The sequence below is a fragment of the Sphaerodactylus townsendi genome, linkage group LG01 (genome assembly GCF_021028975.2).
Source record: "Sphaerodactylus townsendi isolate TG3544 linkage group LG01, MPM_Stown_v2.3, whole genome shotgun sequence".
Classification (NCBI taxonomy): domain Eukaryota; kingdom Metazoa; phylum Chordata; class Lepidosauria; order Squamata; family Sphaerodactylidae; genus Sphaerodactylus; species Sphaerodactylus townsendi.
The window spans coordinates 26,155,153-26,175,898 of record NC_059425.1 but is presented as its reverse complement, the minus strand read 5'-3'; positions in this window follow the sequence as shown (position 1 = coordinate 26,175,898).

Below are 20,746 nucleotides of genomic sequence, written 5' to 3'. Positions count from 1 at the left end.
GTTTTAATGTTATATTCTGCGGAGATGATATTCTATGTCATTGTGTCGTTGGTATGCTCCATTAATGTCGTTTTGTTGTACACCGCCCAGAGCCCTTTGGGGGAGGGGCGGTATAAAAGCCTGAAAATAAATAAGTGCAAACCAGGTGCTTCTCAACTCCCTCTCTGTTGATGTCAGCCAGCAGGATGCCATGCCTTGCCTACAACCATCTCAAGCCCTTTTTACCGCCTCCTTTCCACATCTCTTTCTGCTGTTCGTGTGAACCCAATCATTATGTAGTAAAGGAGAATTTCTGCCAACATTTCTGTTTCTGAGCTTGTATATCAATTCACACCTGCCAAACTTCAACATAGAAAATAACCTGGGTACCAAATCTCACCTCTTTGGCACAGAACATCTCAAGTTGCAACAGACAGTGCAGATTAAAAGAATTTCCTTTCTTTAAAATTCCTCATGGTAAGGTAAGGGCTGTGCATGAGGGAATTTGGAGTAGTTTTACCCGGGCACTATGAAACTGTCAGAAGTCTTAGCTCTGTGCCAGTCACACAGAGTAGGCACTCCTAAACCGTATGCCCATTTTAGGGAAAGGTTATGGGGAAAAGATTCTGCACTGCCAAAAGGAAAATGGCCCAGATTAAGGAGGAGGGAATAAATGCCTGATGGGCATAACAGCACCCAGCTCAACCCAGATGTCCTAACCATATGCTGGCTCAGCTCTGCCAAGGCGGAGAACAAGGTCAGCTTCCCTGTGTGGAAACACTCCAGCCTGGCAGCTTGCCAGTAATTTAAACACATGGCACGCTGATGCTGGGAATTCTGCGATCAGAGCACCCAGTGGTTTTTAAAATGTATTGAAAGATGGGGAAATATTACCCTTGTTTGTATGTCCACCTGACACCGGCTATTTACCCCAGTGAGATAACAGTAAGCAGCCCCTAAAAAAAAAAGTTATGATAGCCAGGAAACTATATTCTGAGGAGGGGAGTGAGGACAAACTTCATAGAAAACAACGGGACTGAAAACACCTTCCAAATGAGGGAAGCATGGTGTGTGGGGAAAAAAGAAGCCAGGATTCCATCAAAAAGCCAAAGTGTCCTTTTCTCTCCTTTCTTCTTCAGCCTCAGGACAACCAGCAGTCAGAGCACCTTCTTTCTGACTGGGATGGGGAATCAACTGCCTTGGGTATGCTTCTTCGGGCTGCAGTCAGCCACCTGCCTGTGGCTTTTAGACACCTAGCCAGCAATCAATTAATATTGATTTATAATTTAATAGATGTAATTATCTATACAGCACTGTCAATGTCTAGAGGGCTTTTTGCGACAATGAGAAACTGTTACCTTAAGAAACTTACAATTACAACACGGAGATTACATAGCTAGGGCAGGCATGGCTACAGACTATGCCTTTCTATGCAAGGGCACCACCGAGTGTGCCATGGAAAGATTCTGTGCTACTTCCAAACTGCCCAAACGAAGGGAGTTCCATGCTCTCGAGCATTTGCAGCTAGCGGGCGTGTAGGAACATGATTCAGATCAGAGCTGCAGCACTGGAAGAGAAATCCCATAGAGCTGGAAAGGACTGTGGTTTGCTGGTAGAGAATCTGCTGGACATGTTCCTTGGAACCTCCATTCCTTGGAACCTCCAGTTAAAGACCAAGCAGAAGGTGATGTGGAAGACTTCTGCCTGAGAACTTGGAGAGCCACTACCAATTTGAGTGAGCAATGCTGATCTTGGTGGACCAATGATCTATTCAGTTATGAGGCAGCTTCATATGAACTTAAGCAGACAGATACTCTCCATGTAACCTGAACTCTGAAAGTAAGGCCATAGCCATGTGACTGTTGGATTCCTCTCAAAATGGCCCTCCTTTCCCCCCTCCCTGCCCCGACACAATTGGCCCCTATATTCTGAAACACTCTGTGGCTTCCAGCATAGAAAACCTTCATCATAAGGGAGAGAAAGCACAAAGTGAGGGAGGGAAAGCACCATGTATTTTTTTTTACTGAAATCCATTATTGATACTGCTTACTTCATCTAGACCATTATTGATACTGCTTACTTAATCTGCAACCTGCGGCTTTCCAGATGTTCATGGACTACAATTCCCATCAGCCCCTGCCACCATGGCCAATTGTAGTCCATTAACATCTGGAGAGCCACAGGTTGCAGACCCCTGATCTAGACATAGCTACTTCTTATAGCACACATGCAACCTCTACCCCAAGCCCACTGATATTGGCTGATTATGGTTTTTTTGGGGGGGTGTATGGTTATGGTCTGGTGGTTTTAGCCCCTAATGTTTCATCCGCATTTGTAGTTGGCGTCTTCAGGGGCATGTCATGGTAAGATGGGTTTCTCTTCATTGCACAGTTTGGAGTGATTTGTGTGGTAGGTATCTGTTTTTTTCCTCTCAGGTGGAGTTCATTTGCAATTGCATTTGTATGTGTCTTAAATGCAATTTGCAATTGCATTTGTATGTGTCTTAATGGGTGGTAGCGGCATTTTACAAGCGTCTCAAGTGGAGTTCACTTGGAGGCCATTGGGTATATGTCCTGGTGACGGATTTGTGCTTGAATCTCATCTCTGTGAACTGGAAGTGAGGTGAGGTAATGGGGGGTGAGGAAGAAAGAATTTGTAGTATCTGGTAGATTGTTGAATGATGTTTGAAAAGTCCCCTGGTTTTTTGTTTTGGTTTTTTAGTACCGGCAACCAGGTTTTGATCACTTTCAGATTCTCTTCCATTATATATATATTAAACTATATATTATATTACAACTATATATATACATCTATACAACTTGATATCCTGCCCTTCCAGGCTGAAGACTGGCTTAGGTACCTAACACACATATTTAAAATTACATTATAAGATCAATAACTTATATAATAACAATTAAAACACTCTAACATAAAACTCTTTAGATGGTGGTGAGTCAGTACTTTACCCATGTAAACTTACATTCACGCCACAAGAGGGGGAATAAAATCATGAGGGCCAGCTGAACTTAGTGTAGATCTTATAACCTTTGCAAGCCTTCCAGGACTGTGCAATGTCCCATAAGGTTTGATGTTAGCTGGTAGCGTGTTCCACCATATAGGAGCTGGAGCAGAAAAAGCTCTGGCTCTACTGGACATCACCCATATGACTTTGGGGGCAAGGATCACTTACTATTGGAGGACTGCAAAGTTCTCCATGGGCAATACGGGGAGGTATGGTCTCAAAGGTACAACGGTCCCAAACCTGCTCAAGGCCTTAAAGATCAGTACTAGTACTAAAAAAATTTCTTGAAAAGTCTGGGTGTTTGTGGATTTCAAAGACTTCCCAGCGTAGTCTGACATAGGGCAACCGCTGTGAGCTAATGGGCGAATTTTTCGAGTCAACAAATACAATCCCCGCTGTTTGTCCTGGGTTGCCGTACCTGCCCAGCTACTACTGATTTTTTTCAGGTTGGATTAGTCTGTAGTGCTTTTCATGTTCTTTTATTCTTGTTGGAATGCTGTGTATACTTGATCCCAGCTGCATGGTATGCGATAGACTTCTGCTAACATCCTTTGTCCTTTGCTGATCATAGCACTTGTAATTTTCTGCTGGATACTAGCAAATGTGTCTCACTCCCTCCCACCTGAGAGGGGAAAACAGATACCCACCATACAAATCACTCCAGACTATGCCACAGAAGTGTGGCATGTCACATGGTGACATGCCACTGAAGATGCCAGCCACAGATACAGGCAAAACATTAGGAACTAAAACCACCAGATCACAGTCACACAGTCTGGAAAACCCCTAACGGCCTGTTAATTCTGGCCATGAGAGCCTTGAACAAAATGTTGTTAAGATATTGACTGGATTGTCAGTGCCTTCCCCAGAGAATTCTAGGAATGGTAGTTTTGTGAGAGTGCTGGGAATTCTCTGATGGAGATCCCACGTCTCTTAACAGAACTATAATTTCCAGAACTCCAATGCAAAAAGCGGCTGTACAGATCCAAAATGGGATTATATATGCAATATGAAATTGTCTTCATTTATGATAACTATTGGTGTTCTATCGACAGGAGTGTTCTATGATGCTTATATCATATAGAAATAGCAGGATACTATCGGATATACATTCATTCCATTTTCTGCACAAGCAATGAAAACAAAATTCAGTACATTGAGCCTGGAATACTAAACCTACTTGCTTTTAATTACCATATCTGATTTTTTAAAAAAATTATCCCCTCTCCAGCATACTGCACTGTTAGTTGCCAGTATCATATTATCTTTAATTCATTGTTCTCCCACAGTTTAATCCAGTTTTTTTGTATTGTTTATTGTATTATGATATTGGCTTTTACTTCATTGTTCTTCTCATTGTTTATTGTATGCACAATGCTGGTCATTATCACATTGTTTTATACAATGTAATCTGTATTGAAGGAGAAAATTGGATGATAAATGAAGTAAAATAAATAAAATAAAAATCACTAGTAAGGAAGAACCACTAAGCTCAATGGGACTTACTTCTGAGTAAGCATGCTTAGAATTGCAAAGTGCATGCTTATCTGCAGGTTTGACTAGGTAATATCATATAATATATTTAATATTACGAATCACTTTCTCAATCTTTCTCCGCGGAACTCACAGTTTTTAGCTCGATGTCACGGGCTTCGTTTCCGCACGGAGGCGGAAACGGCTAGGTCGGCGCATTCGCGCCGACCCGACGACGCTGGGACCGTCCGTACGGCCGGTCCTAGAAACAGCTGAAGAAATGGGCGCTGCAGTGGAGCGCCGGCGCCCGGTCAATTCGGCATGTCCACGGGCACGGCACGTCGCCGTCAGGCCTCAGTATTTGCCCCCTGTCTTATGCTTCTGCTCCAGCGGTGCAGGGCAGGGTGAAGTGTCCCCAGGCCTCTGCGACGCGCCGGAGTTCCCGGGGACACGCGCGCCAGTATTAAGGCGGGGTGTAGGCGTCGTGAAGCCGCCGCCATTCGCTAGGTAGCGAAAGCACGGGCGGCGTTTCCTTAACAAGTGCTTTCTGAGCGCTTCTGGGGAAATCACGGGTTCGCAGAGGACGATCGGCACGAATTTGTACGCTGCTGCTTATGCAGTTGCGCCTCATGTTAATGGCGGCCTGGAGACGGCGTTTTTGCCGTCTCCAGGCCGCCATTAAATGCCCGTGCGGAAATGGCCAATGCTTTGAAATAGATTAGATTTATACATGGCGAATTGAAGTTAACAAATCAGCCTTTACATTGATCAAATCCGATCCAGCCCCATTCCTGTCTAGTTTAAAGTCCTCCCGCCACCAGAAAGACTGTTCCTAAGATATAATCGATTCCCCACTTCAAAAATGGAGGTCGATACGCACCGGTTTGGTTTGCATTGGGACCTTTTGAGCGCGGTTTCATGGTCCCCACCACAGCTTCTGCCCCCTTGGTCCATCAGTAACGCCGCAGCCACGTTAGGCAACCATTGAATGGTGACTCCTCACCGATCCGCACAGGGCCGCCAAAGCGTAAAGCAAGTATGGATACTGCAAAAGCACGTAAACCGAACGTCTCCACGAGCATGCGCAGATTCGCCATTTTAATATATAGCTTTGCCGATGAATCCACGTCTATTTTTGGAGTTAAAAATGGAAAAAAACAGGCTGCACACACATCGCACACACCCTGCCGTGGCCTGATTGGACAGAAGGCTCCACATCACTATCAGCGGTGGGAAACCAAACCTGGAGTCACCCCCTGGACTTCCCCACTGCCCCACGCTTGGCGCGTGGTTTTGAAAAAGGTGCACTTCCGACCAGGATCCAAAATGACGTGCGCTGCGGGGTGGGAGGAGCGGCAGAATCGGGGTGGCTGCGTTGTCGCCGCTGGTGTAGTGGGGAGTGCTGCAGGGCCCCGGGAAATTTTCTGCGAGGAGCGTGCATCTAATGGTGAGTGGGGAATCAACTATGGACTTGTGAGATGGCCTGCATGTCCAGCACTTTCAGCTGCAACCTGGAATTCCTTCTTATAATTCAAGTGATAAGCTAAAGGTTTTTCCTTTTCTGCCAGACTATCATTATGTGTTAGTAAGCCTGACTCCATCAAAGTGATGGTTCCAGCCATTCAGAGGCACTTGGTTTTAAATTATGGGCCTTTAGATTAGTCTATTCACTGGTTATTCTTACTCCTTTTCCCATTGGTTAAAAGGACATGCTTGCCAGCCAGTCATAATTCTTCAGTCCACCTGAAATGTTAAATAGGTTCGGTTTGCTGGAGAAATAAAATATTTGTACACTTTTTTGAATTCAATCATTCAGAGAGCTGCAATCCTGCATCTATTTGGAAGCATACATTATGGAGACCACTTTGAAAATGTCCCAAGATCATGTCAATAAATAAGCACTGGTTCTGCCTGAATTGATTTCTGACACTAGCCATGTTTGCATTCTTTCAATTTTTATTATCTTTTTGCCACTTTTCAGAATGTCTTATATAGTTTCAAGTCCAAAACCCATTCTGGTTTTCTTCTCTGTAAAAACTTTCATTAATAGTCTGCCTGCCTATATGAATATCACTCTACTTCTGTTACAAGGTTTTTCTAAAAGGACCAGCTTTGGAATGTTGGTTTAGTCAGGGAGAACTTGTTTGACAATGCAGGAATTTAGACTAAAAAGCAGTCTACATAGTTCCAGATGCTGAACTCCTCTATGATTGGCTACCCAGTTAGTCGCAAAGTAGAGCACCCGAGGGAATAAACTCTGACTCATCAACTGTAATAGTGGGAGGTCTCCAGGGGGCACCTGGGGACTTGCAACCCTACTCAGTAGTGTATCTCAATTATAAAAAATCAAGAACAGCAGACAAGCTTCTCAGAAAGGCAGTTGGCCTGTCATGACAGAGGACCCTTTCTGTGTGCATTAACAGGAAAGTCACTGTGCTCTACAGGTTCTTGGCAGGAAGAAAAAACTAAAGAGACTTGATCAAGCATCTGAGGATATACTTCCCAGAACTGGCTGAGTGTTTTCCAGGTTCTTTGGCCGTAGTTGGTATTTTTTCTTCTAACATTTCACCCACACCTCTGGCTTGCATCTTCAGAGGCATGTCACAGTAAGATGTGTTTCTCTCCGTGGAAGTGTGGAGAAACACGTCTCACCGTGACATGCCTCTGCAGATGCCAGTCATAGATGTGGGCAAAGCATTAGGAGCAAAAACCACCAGAGAACAGCATACAGCGTTCAGACTCAACAGCCAGCTGATTCCGACTGTGAAAGCCTTCAACAGTACTTCATGGAACACTTTGCAACTCCATTAACAGATCTGCAGTGGAGGTTTCCTTTGCAGGTGAGCTGATCGGAGACCAAATGCCTTCTCCGTCCCTTGAGTCATTTTACAAGCTTTCATTTGTCTCTTGATGCCTCTCCCAGCCTTTAATATTTTTATTACCTGGTCACCTGTTCCTCACAAATTAGATCATCTAATTGTCTGTGATATCCATCTAGGGAGTTTAAGACAAGACTATTTCTCTGACCTTAACAGTTACTTTTCCTCTGAAGCAAAGTGGGAAAGCAAAGGGGCCCCACCTCAACTAGAGGTTTCCTCCAAACCAAATAATTTGAACTACTGTATAACATCTGGTCTTGAGAGGGGCATTTTGGGGAGTCCTGTGGCGAGGGAGAGAGAAAGGTGCAAGCTTATGGTGCAGTGACTATGCAGCTGACCTAGGAATAATGGAGTGATTTCTGCAATTACGGTAACTCTTTTCATATTTTTATCCTGCCCTTCCTCCACAAGGCTCAGAGTGACATATAAGGTTCTCTCCTCCTCCAGTCTATGCCATATAAAACTGATCTGCCTCACAGGGTCGTTGTATGGAGTTTCACCAAATAGTTGATAATGAAGCACTCCTAAGTGTTATATAAGGGCTAAGATATTCGAATGGTAGGAGTCAACTTACAGGGATATCACACACGGACTAGAGCAGGGGTGTCCAACTCTGGCGCCCCAGATGTTCATGGATTACAATTCCCATCAGTCCCATCAGCCACTTGGCCATACTGGCAGGGACTGATGGGAATCGTAGTCCATGAACATCTGGGGTGCCAGAGTTGGACACCCCTGGACTAGAGTTTCCAACCTCCAGATGGGGCCTGGAGTTCTCCCAGTATTATAGCTCATCTCCAGGCTATAGCGAAAAGTTCCTCTGAAAAAAATGGCAGTTTTGGAGGGCACACTCTAGCACAGGTATCAAACTTGCACACTCCAGATGTTATGGACTACAGTTCCCATCATCCCCTGCCAGCATGATGATGGGAACTGTAGTCTGTAGCATCTGGAGGGCCACAAGTTTGACACCTATGTGAGTCTATGGCATCACATCTCTGATGGGCTCCTTCCACTCCCAAACTCCACCCTGCCTAGACATCATCCCCCAAACCTCCAGGAATTTCCAGAACCAGAGCTGACTTCCCCAGTTGCCAGTCTGGGCTATAGGGACCAATGTTTGTACCTGTATGGAGCTGCTTTACATACATTTTCTTTTAAAATTTCCATCTTTGGCAGAACCGCTTCTCTTTTACAAAATGAAGTGGGGAAGGGCATACAAGTTAAACATTAGAGAATGGCTCCAGTGTTGAACAAAAAGACAGCTGAGGTCTCAAGAGGACGAATGAAGGAAATGCAAGTTAAACATTAGACGGCGGCTCCAGCACTAAACAAGAAGGCGGCTCTGAGTTCTTAGGAGGTAGAGTGAGTCTATCAGCTGCCTTGGCATTTTGGAGACTTGAGCAGCAGGCCTTCTATGATGGCTTCATGGCTTGGCCCCTTGATCTGGTTTGCAATATTGAAACTGTGCTTTGGGTTCTCTGTCTCCAGTGTATCTTGGGAAGCCAGACGCTCTCTATTACAGAAGGAAGTGAGTAGTTGCTCCTATTTTGCTGCAGGGAAGCTCTCACTTAATCACCCAGTGGTGATCAGTGCTTGCCACAGCAACTGAGCAGGCAGCTACTTGTAAGCCTGTTTCCCTTACTTATCAGCCTTCCTGGGGCAATTCTTCAAGGTGCTGCTCTTTTTTGAGTGATTTCTCAAAACTTTCTTGCTGAGCGCAGCCTGAATCACCAGTTTTCTTCTACCCGCATTTCTGCTCCTATCTGACATGACTGTTCCAGGTTCTTATCAATTGGTGACCTCTCCCTTCCTCCAGTATTACCTGTTTAAAACCTCACCTAGGTGTTCTGTACACTAGCTAGCACATCTGTTGAGGCGTAGTTTTTGGTAGCAATATGTAGGGTTGTCAGCCTGCTCCAAGTGGTTGCTGGATATCTCCAGGAATTACAGTTGGTCGCTAAGCAACAGAGATAAGTTCCCCTAGACAAACTGGCAGCTTTGGAAGTTCGTCTCTACAGCCTTATGCCCTGATAAAGTTCCTCCCCTCCCCTAACCCCACCACCCCCATGCTCCATCCCCAAAAGCTCTAGGAATTTCCTAACGTAGAGATGGCAACCCAAAGCATATATAATTATTATGGCTCTTGCATGTCCCCTTTAGAAGCAGTGGTGGGAAGGAGGGCTATGTGGGGTTTTCCATCCAGCTGAGGATCCAGTCCACAAGAGAGCTGTGCCATTCCAGACAGCAGGCAGCTGTTGTGGATGAACAGCTGGCGATGACCACCCCCCACCAATGTGTCCTCATCAACCTGCTTCCAGATGCCAAGTGCCGCTTTGCGGATTACAGCACTGCCTTCGTAACTGATGCTTTAGTAGAGGGCCTGCCTGTTAAAAGTGAAGGACTTTGTGCTGCCTCTCGACCACAGACTTCAGAGGGGGACTTGATCACAGACAGATAGAGGGGTCAAGACACTGGGCATCCTTTCTCTACTGCTCTGACACTATCGCTTTGTTGTGCAGATTGTTACTCTTAGGCAGAGGCATATGGGGGCCATATGGTGTCTGGAGGCAAAAACCCCTCTAGGCGCCCCCCTTGCGCGGAGCCCAGCTTACACACAAGCAAGTGCTTACTTGTGAGTAAGAGCCGGGGCCAGCCCCTCTTCCAGGTCCAGCAGCCAAGGCGCAAGTTTCTCTCGTGAAGAGGAGCTCTTCCCTGCCCGACTTTCTCTCGTGCTACGACAGCTGGGTCAGGAAGAGCAGCTGGAGCCCAACTGGGAGGAAGTGGGCCTTACTCACGAATAAGTGCTTACTTTTAAAAGTGCTTACTCACAAGGAAGAGCTCGGCCAGCCCCTCTTCCTGGCCCAGCAGCCGGGATGTGAGAGAAACGCGCGCAGCGTGGGGGGGCTGATTTTGCGCCCCCCACGTGACCAGATTAGTTGTGCCCGGGGACATGGGTAACCTATTTTCTTAAAGTGTAGACATTGGCATCATGAACCATGGCTCTCATAATGGATCCTGATGCCAATGTCAACAGTTAAAGGACTATATTGGAGCCTTTTGGAGTGAAAATTGAGCAATATTAACTTTAAGAAAATAGGTTTACTCCTAGAGGAGAAAGAAAAAACCTTACATGAATTATAAAGGCATGAAAAAGAATAATCGAAATAAAAAACAAATCCGAAGGTTTTACAGCCAAACAGCCTACATGCTCACCTGTTGAACTATATTAATAACGCTTAGAGTTGTTACCGAGATAAGAAAGATAGAACTGTATTCCAATTTATTATTGGTTGAAATATTACTCATTTTGTGAGTAGAAGTACACATTGGTGTAATTACTTTGGTCATACCTTGCCAAAAGGCTGGAAAAATATGGCAGTACATATTGGAATGATCATGTAGCATATTTACTTATCTGGAGCAAGGATGAGCTTAATCGTAATAGTATTCTTGATGCTTCTGACACTGCATGTTCAATCATTGAAGAGCAATGTTATTAGTGTTTGCATCTTTGGGTTTTTTATGAAGGAAATGTGGTGTAGAAGGTTGCAATCTCCAAGGAGAGATCTTGAACCCTCTTTTTTTATCAGGGTGTGTTCTCCCTTCTGTAGGTGAGCTGCACATACCTAGGGTACAGAGAGGGGGGGCATCAATCAAATTAACATCACAAATGCCATCTCAGTGAGGCATGCTTCATCAGTCATGCAAAAACCCAGCTGAAGAAGGCACCTCCCACAAAAGCAGTGGTTTTCAACCTGGGGGTCGCGACCCTTTTGGGGGTCCAACAACCCTTTCACAGGGGTCGCCTAAGACCATCAGAAAACGGTCTTTTTATAGGGTGCTGTGTGGTGGTTTCCGGTCTTTTTATATTTTATATATACCAATTTTATGGTTGGGGGTCACCACAACGTGAGGAACTGTATTAAAGGGTCGCAGCATTAGGAAGGTTGAGAACCACTGCACAAGAGGGTAGACAGTGCTGAAGGAGATGCGTAAAGGGTAAATAGGGAAACTGAGCCAAGTGGCCACCTCTGGTCTCCCATCAGGCAGAGGTCTCTGGCCCGGCAATAATGCCCCAATTCCCCCCAAAAGGGCCACCAACAGGGGTGAGGGTATCATTTCATCCTCACTGACACCTGGAAAGGCGCAAGAGGTATCCGTAACAGGATCATGTTAACATTTCATGTAGGAACCAGGTGATGATGATATCCAAACATTCTCACTGCCAGATGCCCCAGGGAGGTACGGACAAGCGCAAAAGGCAGAAAACACTTCCCAACATGAAAACACAGCTCTTCTCAAGTGCATGCGCCAGCACCCAACCCAAACGTGGTGTTTCTCCACTACACTGATGCACTGGCCCAAAAACAGCAAACCTGGACATCAGTGGCACCACCCAGCAGGCAGACGCAATTAGCCAGCTATTCTTGTGCCCCTGCCCGGAAAGGAGGTGGCATTAGTTGTCTCTCCTCATGTATATGTGCTGGCAACCAATGCGAGAGTGTAGCTTCAGAGCTAGGCCATCAAAACTCAAGCCATCAAAAGTTGAGAGTTATTTGCCACCCTGCAGCAAATGTTGGGGGGAAAGGCGAGGGAAATCCGGGGAAAGGGGCGTGGGTGATTCTCCTGATGCCCCTGGAGAAAAAAGCTTTGGAACAAAACGCTGTAAACCTACAGGGAGTCATTAGTGTGTAAATGGCCCTTTCCCCCCCTGATAAGCGCCTGCAATGCACCCAAGCCTGGCCAGTACGTTTACAAGGGTGTGGTTCTGTACAAGAAGCGTGCGGGTTTGGGTGTAGACTCTGAGCTTTTGTTCAAAAAGAAGCCACAACTTTCTAGCCCTTAAGGCTATATTCGAACACGTGTGGGAGGTGGCTGCAGAAAGATGTTAAGTGTGCTGGCCAGCCTCCTAATTCCTTTCCTGACTAGCAAAAGAAAAAAATGATGCAAAGGGAGCTAAAAATAGGAACATTTGTATTATGTATGCAGATAGCAAAATACAGATATATTTTTTCTTGGTAATCTGGACAGAGTCCATGCAGCTCTGTCCTTGCACACCTACCCTCCCAAATCCATTTGGTACATTTCCTCCTCATGAGCATTGTATAGGTCCATTTTACATTTCTGGGTCAATCAGGTGGAAACTGAGGAAACCATTGCACAATGGGGATAAACGAACGATGAGTAGTGGCTCTGAAGCACAAGGCAGGAGGCAGGCTTTGGTTATACTGTATTGCAATGAAGGTCTGATTGACAAGCGGCTTCTCTAAGGGCAAATGGGAAGGGGTGATCATGGGAAATGTAGTCCTTGTAAACCTTTGCCTTTAACATCTCCTGCAGGGTGCAGTGGAAACTGTGTAGGACAATTGCACAGCAGGGTTTTGAAGGAAATGCATGCTTTTTTCAACTTAAAATATGATATTTTGAGCTGGGAGCCTTTTTGCATGTGCAGAGTGCCTTTCTGATGAGAAGCACTCTAAAATTATTAATATGATAGTACAATGTTTCTGAAATTGCTTTATAATCCTCTTATTGAAAGTAGGAAAGTAGGGACTTTCCAGCACAGACCCACTCCTGTGCTGATATCTCTTTTGCTGTTGTGGACAGTCTCGAGGTTGGAGGGCATCAGGAGGATGAATGCTATGCTTTAGAAGTGACCCCTTCCTTGGGTGATGGACCAATATCCTATTATAATGAGGATACCCCTCTGCAGTTGGGGGGAGGTGGGCTTTTGGTAGTGGGTGATTTGATTATTAGGAATACAGAGATTGGAGTCTGTCTGTGAAAGGCATTTTGACTTCATGGTAACTTGCATGCCTGGTGTGAAAGTTGTTGTAGACATCACATGCTATCATCGTCTAGCAAGATTGACAGTCCTGGGGAGGAGTCAGCAACCATGGTGCATGTTGGCATCATTGACATTGAGAAATGTAGTTGTGTGGCCCTGGAGGAGAAATGTAAGTTACTAGGCAGACAATTAAAGGCCAGGACTTCAAAGGTAGCATTTTGAGAACCGCTATTGGTTCCATACTCAGGGCTATCTAGACAGGCACAGATCAGAGGTCTCAATGTGCGGATGAGAAAATGGCAATGGCATATCTAGGGGAAGTCAGAGGGGCATACGACCCAGGTGCTATTTGCCTATGTCATGTGGGGGTGCATTTTGGCCACCTCACTCCCTCTTCCCCCATGCCCAGCCCCTGTCCGTGCCTGGCAAGACACTGGGAGCTGAGATGCGATGCCGCTCACAGGGGCACAGGAAAGCTAGGTGTACTTTGCACCTAGCTCCTTCATGTGTCTGTGGCGCTGTGTCTGAGCCCCCAGTGGCTTGCCTGTTAGAACATAAGAACTAGCCTGCTGGATCAGACCAGAGTCCATCTAGTCCAGCTCTCTGCTACTCGCAGTGGCCCACCAGGTGCCTTTGGGAGCTCACATGCAGGATGTGAAAGCAATGGCCTTCTGCTGCTGCTGCTCCTGTGCACCTGGTCTGCTAAGGCATTTGCAATCTCAGATCAAGGAGGATCAAGATTGGTAGATAGATCGACTTCTCCTCCATAAATCTGTCCAAGCCCTTTTTAAAGCTATCCAGGCCATCACCACCTCCTGTGGCAGCATATTCCTAGCTTTCCTCCGTCCCTCTGAGTGGCACTGTGGCTGCTGGCTGGCAAACACTGGAGGGGGGGGGGAGCATGTTCAGACAGACCCCTCTTAGAGTCAAAGTCCAAGAATTAAGATGTGGCATCCATCTTGGTGTGATCTGCCTATGATACTAAAATGTGACTGGTAGGGCGTTTTCAGAAAATGCCCTCCCCCCTGTTGCTGTGAGCCAGCAGGCCAACAGAGAAGTCTAATAGATGTTTGTTAAAATATATTAAATATACATTCTTTTGCACTGTGCTTAACTCTTAACAATAGAAAAATATGCATATAAACCTCAAAATATACATTGATATCTAAAAACATGCAACATATTACAAAAAATACCACAGATAATCACAAGATCTCACTTAAGATCATACACATATATGAACTTTGTAGGACTCACAATATAAACCTTAAATATCTGTGGGAATACCATTAGGTTTTTGTGTGTGTGTGAGAAACTAGAACCATCTGGTTTCTGTTTTTTTGTAGGACCGATATAAAACATACTGGGCTGTAAATAAGGCTTTGTATACTAATATTAGGTCTATGAGTGTGTGGGATATTTACTGACCTCTGAAAAAGATCCAGTGGGATTGAAACATGTCAAATCTTCTTGGGATAGATTTTGGGATGATTATCTTTGATCCTACCAATTGAGGTCTTGTGGTTATTTTTGGTTATTTTGTGATATGTTATGTGTTTTCAGATATTGATATATATTTTCTATTGAGATTTGTATGTGTCATTTTCTATTGTTAAGAATTAAGCACAATCTCCCAATCCCTGAACAACACAATCTCCCAATCCCTCCCCATTCCTCCATGCCCTTTCCCAGCCCCCCAACAGGTGGGTACTGGGCAGGCACCCTGCCCTGCTAGAATCCCTTTTATTCAGTCATTAAATGGGCTTGACTGCTAGTTTAACATATTTTAACAGACACTGATTGAACTTCTCAACCTCTTTGGTTCCTAGCCTGTTTTGTAGGTTGGGTCTGGATCCCTCCCCCCCTTCTTTAGCTGCTGACTGATTTGGGTCACCAGCGAAAGACTGACCCTAATTCTGCTGAGCCACCTTCTTAAGGATACCAACTTGAGTGGCAGCTACAAATTTCTACTCATACAAGTTAAAATCATATTTATGATAATATACGCATGGTCTATCGTGTTTCTGATATAAACCAACTAAAGTAGATTGATTGACCAGTGGCCACTCTTCACGTATCCTCCTTTTTATTGCCTGTGTTGACTGATTGATTGCAACATTTCCATATCAGCTGTCTGAAAATTGCTGTGGGTTCAGCTTGGTACATTTTTGCTTAATGATAGATGTCTTGTTGGTGAGGGAGCAAGCTTGTTTTCTGCTGCTCCAGAGACTAGGACCAGGATTAATGGTTCAAGGTGAAGGAAAAGAGATTCCACCTAAACATCAGGAAAAACATCCTGACAGTAAGGGCTGTTCAACAGTGGAATGTACTGCCTAGGAGTGTGGTGGAGTCTCCTTCTCTGGAGGTTTTTAAAGAGAGGCTGGATGGCCATCTGACAGGAGTGCTTTAAATGTGTGTTCCTGCATTGCAGGGGGTTGGACTGGATGGCCCTTGGGGTCTCTTCTAACTCTTTGTTTCTATGATTCTATACACAGAAGGCAGTTTCTTGAACTCTACCTAAGTCAATAAAATATATCACCTTAAACTATCTTTTGTATCTCAGTCACCTCATTGCTGCAGTCTGCTATCTTTATTAGATCTTGTTGTACCTATGATATTTTACAGTAAAGATTCAAGATAGTAGCAAGCAAACAACCACTTATTCTTATGAATCTTGTAAAAGGCAATCTCCCTCTTTCTGTGAATGCTGTTATTTGCAGGCAGCAAAAATAACTTTAAAAACTTTCCTTCTAATGTTTTTTTCTCTTGGGGAAGACAGGTGGCATTTAAGGTGTTCCGTGGGAATAATTATCTGGCTGAGATTTGCAATATCAGAGGTCATGACTGAATATGTTCATTATACAAGAGAGGTGTTAACATTATCTCAGAAAAACGGAATGCTCCAACCACCACCTTGACAAGGTGGCTGGCTGGTTCCAGGAGGGAGCCAGTGCGAGAGAGGGGCGCACCCTCATTCCCCCATCTGGCCACTGAGCTCCATGGCAGCAGTCTGGTTCGTTAATGTGCCCACTGTCCTCACCTGTATGCCTGGCCTTCTTTGGGGTGTCACCAAGCCCAGGGGAGAAGCGGGCAGGAGAAGCCTGAGCAGAGGTCTGACGCCCCACCAAGTAGCTTTTATCTAATTAATCAATGACCTCCAAAGCATCCTCTCATTAACAGCCTTGCTCAGGTCATGCAAACTGAGGGCTTTGGATTCCTTTGTAGGGTCAATCACCTCTTTTCCTACTGTCTTCAAAGTTTCCTAGCATTATTGTCTTTTCCAGTGAGTTGATCCAGGGACTAAAGCATAATTGATTCAGTTTAGTCAGTTTACTAGACAAAGCTTTTCTTGGGCCGTACTTTATTAGGCTGTGAAGAAGCATGAGGTGTGTTTGGTGTTTCCTGTGGCGTAACACCAAGGGGGTGAGGGATGGGGGTGACGCACCAGGCGTGTGCCCCTGTGGAGGCGTAGCAAGGGCATTCCAGGGGCGTGGTGGGGATGTTCTGGGGTGGGGTGGACAGGGTGTGGCAGGGGCACAGGGCGTACGCGTGCCCCAAGCAGTTCCCCCTCGCTCTGCCCCTGGGTGTTTCCCATGTCAAAATGATGATCCTCTGAAGATGCCAGCTACAGATGCAGGCGAAACGTCAGGAGAGAATGCTGCTAGAACACGGCTATACAGCCTGGAAACCACACAGCACCCAGATGTTTGCTGTAATTTTAAAGTATGAGAAAGGGCTAAGCTGAAAAACTTTCACCTTAGGTTGAATTTTTATGTGTGCAGAGGGTTGAGGGCATATCCAAACATTAAATAGATAAAATGTAAAAGCATAATTATTCTTTAAATAATTTAGAGGTCAACATCATTTATTCTATCAACATAATTAATTCTATCATTTAAAAGAGTTGTTGATTAAATACATACCGTATATACCGGCGTATAAGACGACTGGGCGTATAAGACGACCCCTCCACTTTTCCAGTTAAAATATACAGTTTGGGATATACTCGCCATATAAGAGTACCCGGCGTATAAGACGACCCCACACTTTACAGATGATTTCCCAGGGTTCAAAAGTAGTCTTATACGCCAGTATATACAGTATATATAAAGAAAAAAGTATGTAATACAGTATATGCATTTTGTACTCCCCCCCCCCCCTGTTGAAAAAATGTAGATCAAGCTCTGGGCATGGCTCCTATATTTTTAAACAGCTGTATCACAACAACAGGCACAAGTTTAACAGAGAATTTTTTTTTCCTGATTGCTGCTGCTCTGCCCAAGAGCTGAACCTGTTGAATGCCTGCCTGTCATAGTGCTGTTAAACTCACAAGAGAGCATTTATCTTAAGAAGAAAATAATACATTTGATGGTAAAGTAACATTGTTACCTAGGGAGTCATCTTCATTAACAATGTGCTTAGGTATAATGATTGTCCCAAGGAAAGGAAATGCAGTTCAGATTCTTGTTTTGACGCTGCCTTGGTAATGCTGCAATTGTATTTTTACAGGCCCTTGCTCAGCATAACAGACTACACAAGGATTTTCCACCATGTCCTGAAGCTTCTTCCTTTTTATATTTTTGTCCACCTTCCAGCTGTAAGAAGAGTTCTGAAGAACTCAAAAGCTTGCACACTTTTATGTGTCTGATCTCTGCCCCAATTAGTACTTGGATGGGAGACCACCCAGAAAATCCAGGATTGTTACATAGGCAATAGCAATTCACTTCTGAATTACTCTTGCCATAAATTGGCGGCAACTTGGTGGAAAAAAGTTGAAAAGTACTCATACTATGTAGTTTGTTTACTTTGCTCCTGTGTTTTTAATAACATCTGGATGTGCCTACATTAACAGGTAACAATGTTTAATTTGATGAGCAAAACTTCCTCTGCAGATGGGGATGTGTCAATCAAGCTTTTCTCATGGGCATAAAAGTAGGCCAGGTGAGTTTTTTCCTCTTCCTGGTCAGCTGTAATCTGCCTAGGGGCCCTAGGGTCACAAATTGGGATAGTTTCAATTGTTCAACTGGGAAATGTGATATGATGGTGCATTTGTTTCTAGTACTAGAAATCCCATACATTGGACTGAACAGATATGTAAATTGGGATTTTATCCCCCCTTCCCCCTGAAAATATTTGATTGGCCATGTAGAAAAGGCAGTCTGTTTTGTATGAATGAACGCCTTTGATGCATGCCAATGCTCTGGGAGGGCTGTCTAGCCAGAAGAACGACCTGCACACAAAGCACAATTCATTTTTGCTGTCATGCAATATGGTGGTCACAACTGTATGTCATTTTTTAAAACGATCAGGCAGAGCTGTGGAAGGTTTCTTCGCCCAGGTACGGTAGCTAGGCGGAGTCTCCCAAGTGGAGAAAAATACAACTGTACTCCAACAACCCTCGGGCGGCTGCCAAAAATTTATTCCAGCATCAGCTTTTGTGAGTCAGACCTCACTTCATTAGATGCATGAAGTGTATATTCATCAGGCCCTGAAAAGCAAATGGGGGGAGGGGAAACAGAAGAAAGGCCCGTTCAAAACGAGATCCAACAAACGTCGTGGAAGCGCCTCTGAACTCCTGATTTGTTTGCCTGCAACGGACAAACGCAGCCACGCCACCCATCTGGCATTATGTCCCGATTCACCGGCAGTTTTGCCTCCGAAGACAGCTGTCCTGTTTATGCCCCAATTGAGAGTTTTCCACCAATTGTGGTCCCTGCACGAGTTACAACTCCGGCGCAGTGTCACTTAGCGCGTCGCAACGTTCATTCTGCTTTTTCTCTGCGCTTGCAACCGGCTGCCGGTTTCAACACTTTTTCAGTCAATGGGAGCCGGCCGGGGGCGGGGTGATGGCACAAAGAAACCCTTCCGACGTTGCCGTGCTGCGGCATTTTGCAAAAGGCAGGTAATCGGGAAGAAAAGCGCGCAGTGGTTCAAATGCACCGCACTTGCAAGCTCTGCTCTCCCCCAGCTTCGAAGGGCTCCCTAGAGAGGAATGTATATATAGTGGGGGGAATCCTACATTTGTACGTGTTTAGGTACAGAAGGGGTTGCAGAATTCTGCTTCTTTTTGATGCGTGCATTTCAGCTGAGTAAGACGCACACGGAGAGACAAAGGCAGATTGTGCAGACGGGCGCGCGCACACCCCTACTTTCCACCCAGCCCCCTTTTCCCTTTGCTGACACACATGCACGTTGCTGGCTCTGCTCCCCTCCCCCGGCCGCGGCCGCATTTCCCTCTCCGCTCGCTTCCAAATAAGGCGTAGTGCGAGCCGAGCGCTCGAGCGCCTCCCTGCTCGCAGCCTCGTTTCGCCTTATATGGGCATCCCAGAGCGTCTGCAGCCAGGGGCAGCGCCTGGCACACGGGCGCCCCCCTGCTGCCGTGGCCGGGCAGTGCAACGGAGGCTGGAGAAACAGAAAGGAAAACGAGGGAGAGGGGGCGGGGGGAGGCTTGCAACCGGCTGGTATCTTCGTAACTGCAAAGTAATGCGGGGGTGGCGATGGGATTACTCACCAGGGCCCGCTCCGTTGTGCATGGATGCAACCTCAACAGTTCTGGGACCCTCTGTGAATAGTGCTGCTTAGCAAGCTAGACAACTTGCGAGTTTTATAGCATCTTTGTTCATGTGTGGTAGAATGCTATGTCTAGGAAATATATATGACCTCTCTTGCTTCTGTGCGGGCCACTGACCTGCTTTGTGGTGGCCCCCTCTGTGGTCATATTAACCCCTTCCTGTTCTCTTCCATAACCCTGGGATGCCCAGCTGTACCAGTGCCCATTACTGTAACACTGCTTCTCAAACTGGTTTGAGACCCAAATGTGGGTTACAATTACATTATCAGTTAGGAAATTCCTGACGAGGGGGGGGGTTGGGGTTGGAGTCTGGATAGGGCAGAAGTCAGGGGAGAGAGGGCCCATGGCTCAGTGGTAGAGCATCTGCTTTGCATACAGAAAGTCTCACCTTCAGTCCCTGGCATCCCCAGTTGAAAATGGTGAGAGACCTGAGAACCTGAAGAGCCACTGCCTATTGTTGGAATTTACCAACCAGAGAAGTGACTAACTCACTGATTAAAAGGGCAAAAAGTAAAAAGTTTATTGGGAACTACATTTAGGATGGGAAAGAGTGTGGTGTAGCATGTTGCTATCTTGCTAGCTAGGAAGACTCTCTGCAACTAACTTCTGAGAGGCAAGACCTGACAGTATCAGTCTAAGGACAGACAAGAGGTGACACAAAAGGACAGAGGGGTCACTAACTTTGCAGTCCTCTCTAGCTGACCACTTACCTGCCCCTTGCTGGGTCTTCTCAATTCCTTTGCTGTTAGACATTGCTATATCAAACATTTATCTGAGTAGACAGTACTGAGTAAACACTTATCTGAGCAGATAATAATGCTGTACCAAGGGTCAGATTCAGTAAAAGACAGCTTCCTGTGTTTGATCATGGAGTCAGCTCAGCAAGGCTGTGACATCATGGAGTCCACTGTCCAATGGGAGAACAGGTCTCTGTTGTCTGGAGAGCAGTTGTAATCCTGGGAGAATTCCAGGATCCACCTGGAGCTTGGCAATGCGAGTTGCAACCCTCTTGGAAATGAATAGGAGGCCAG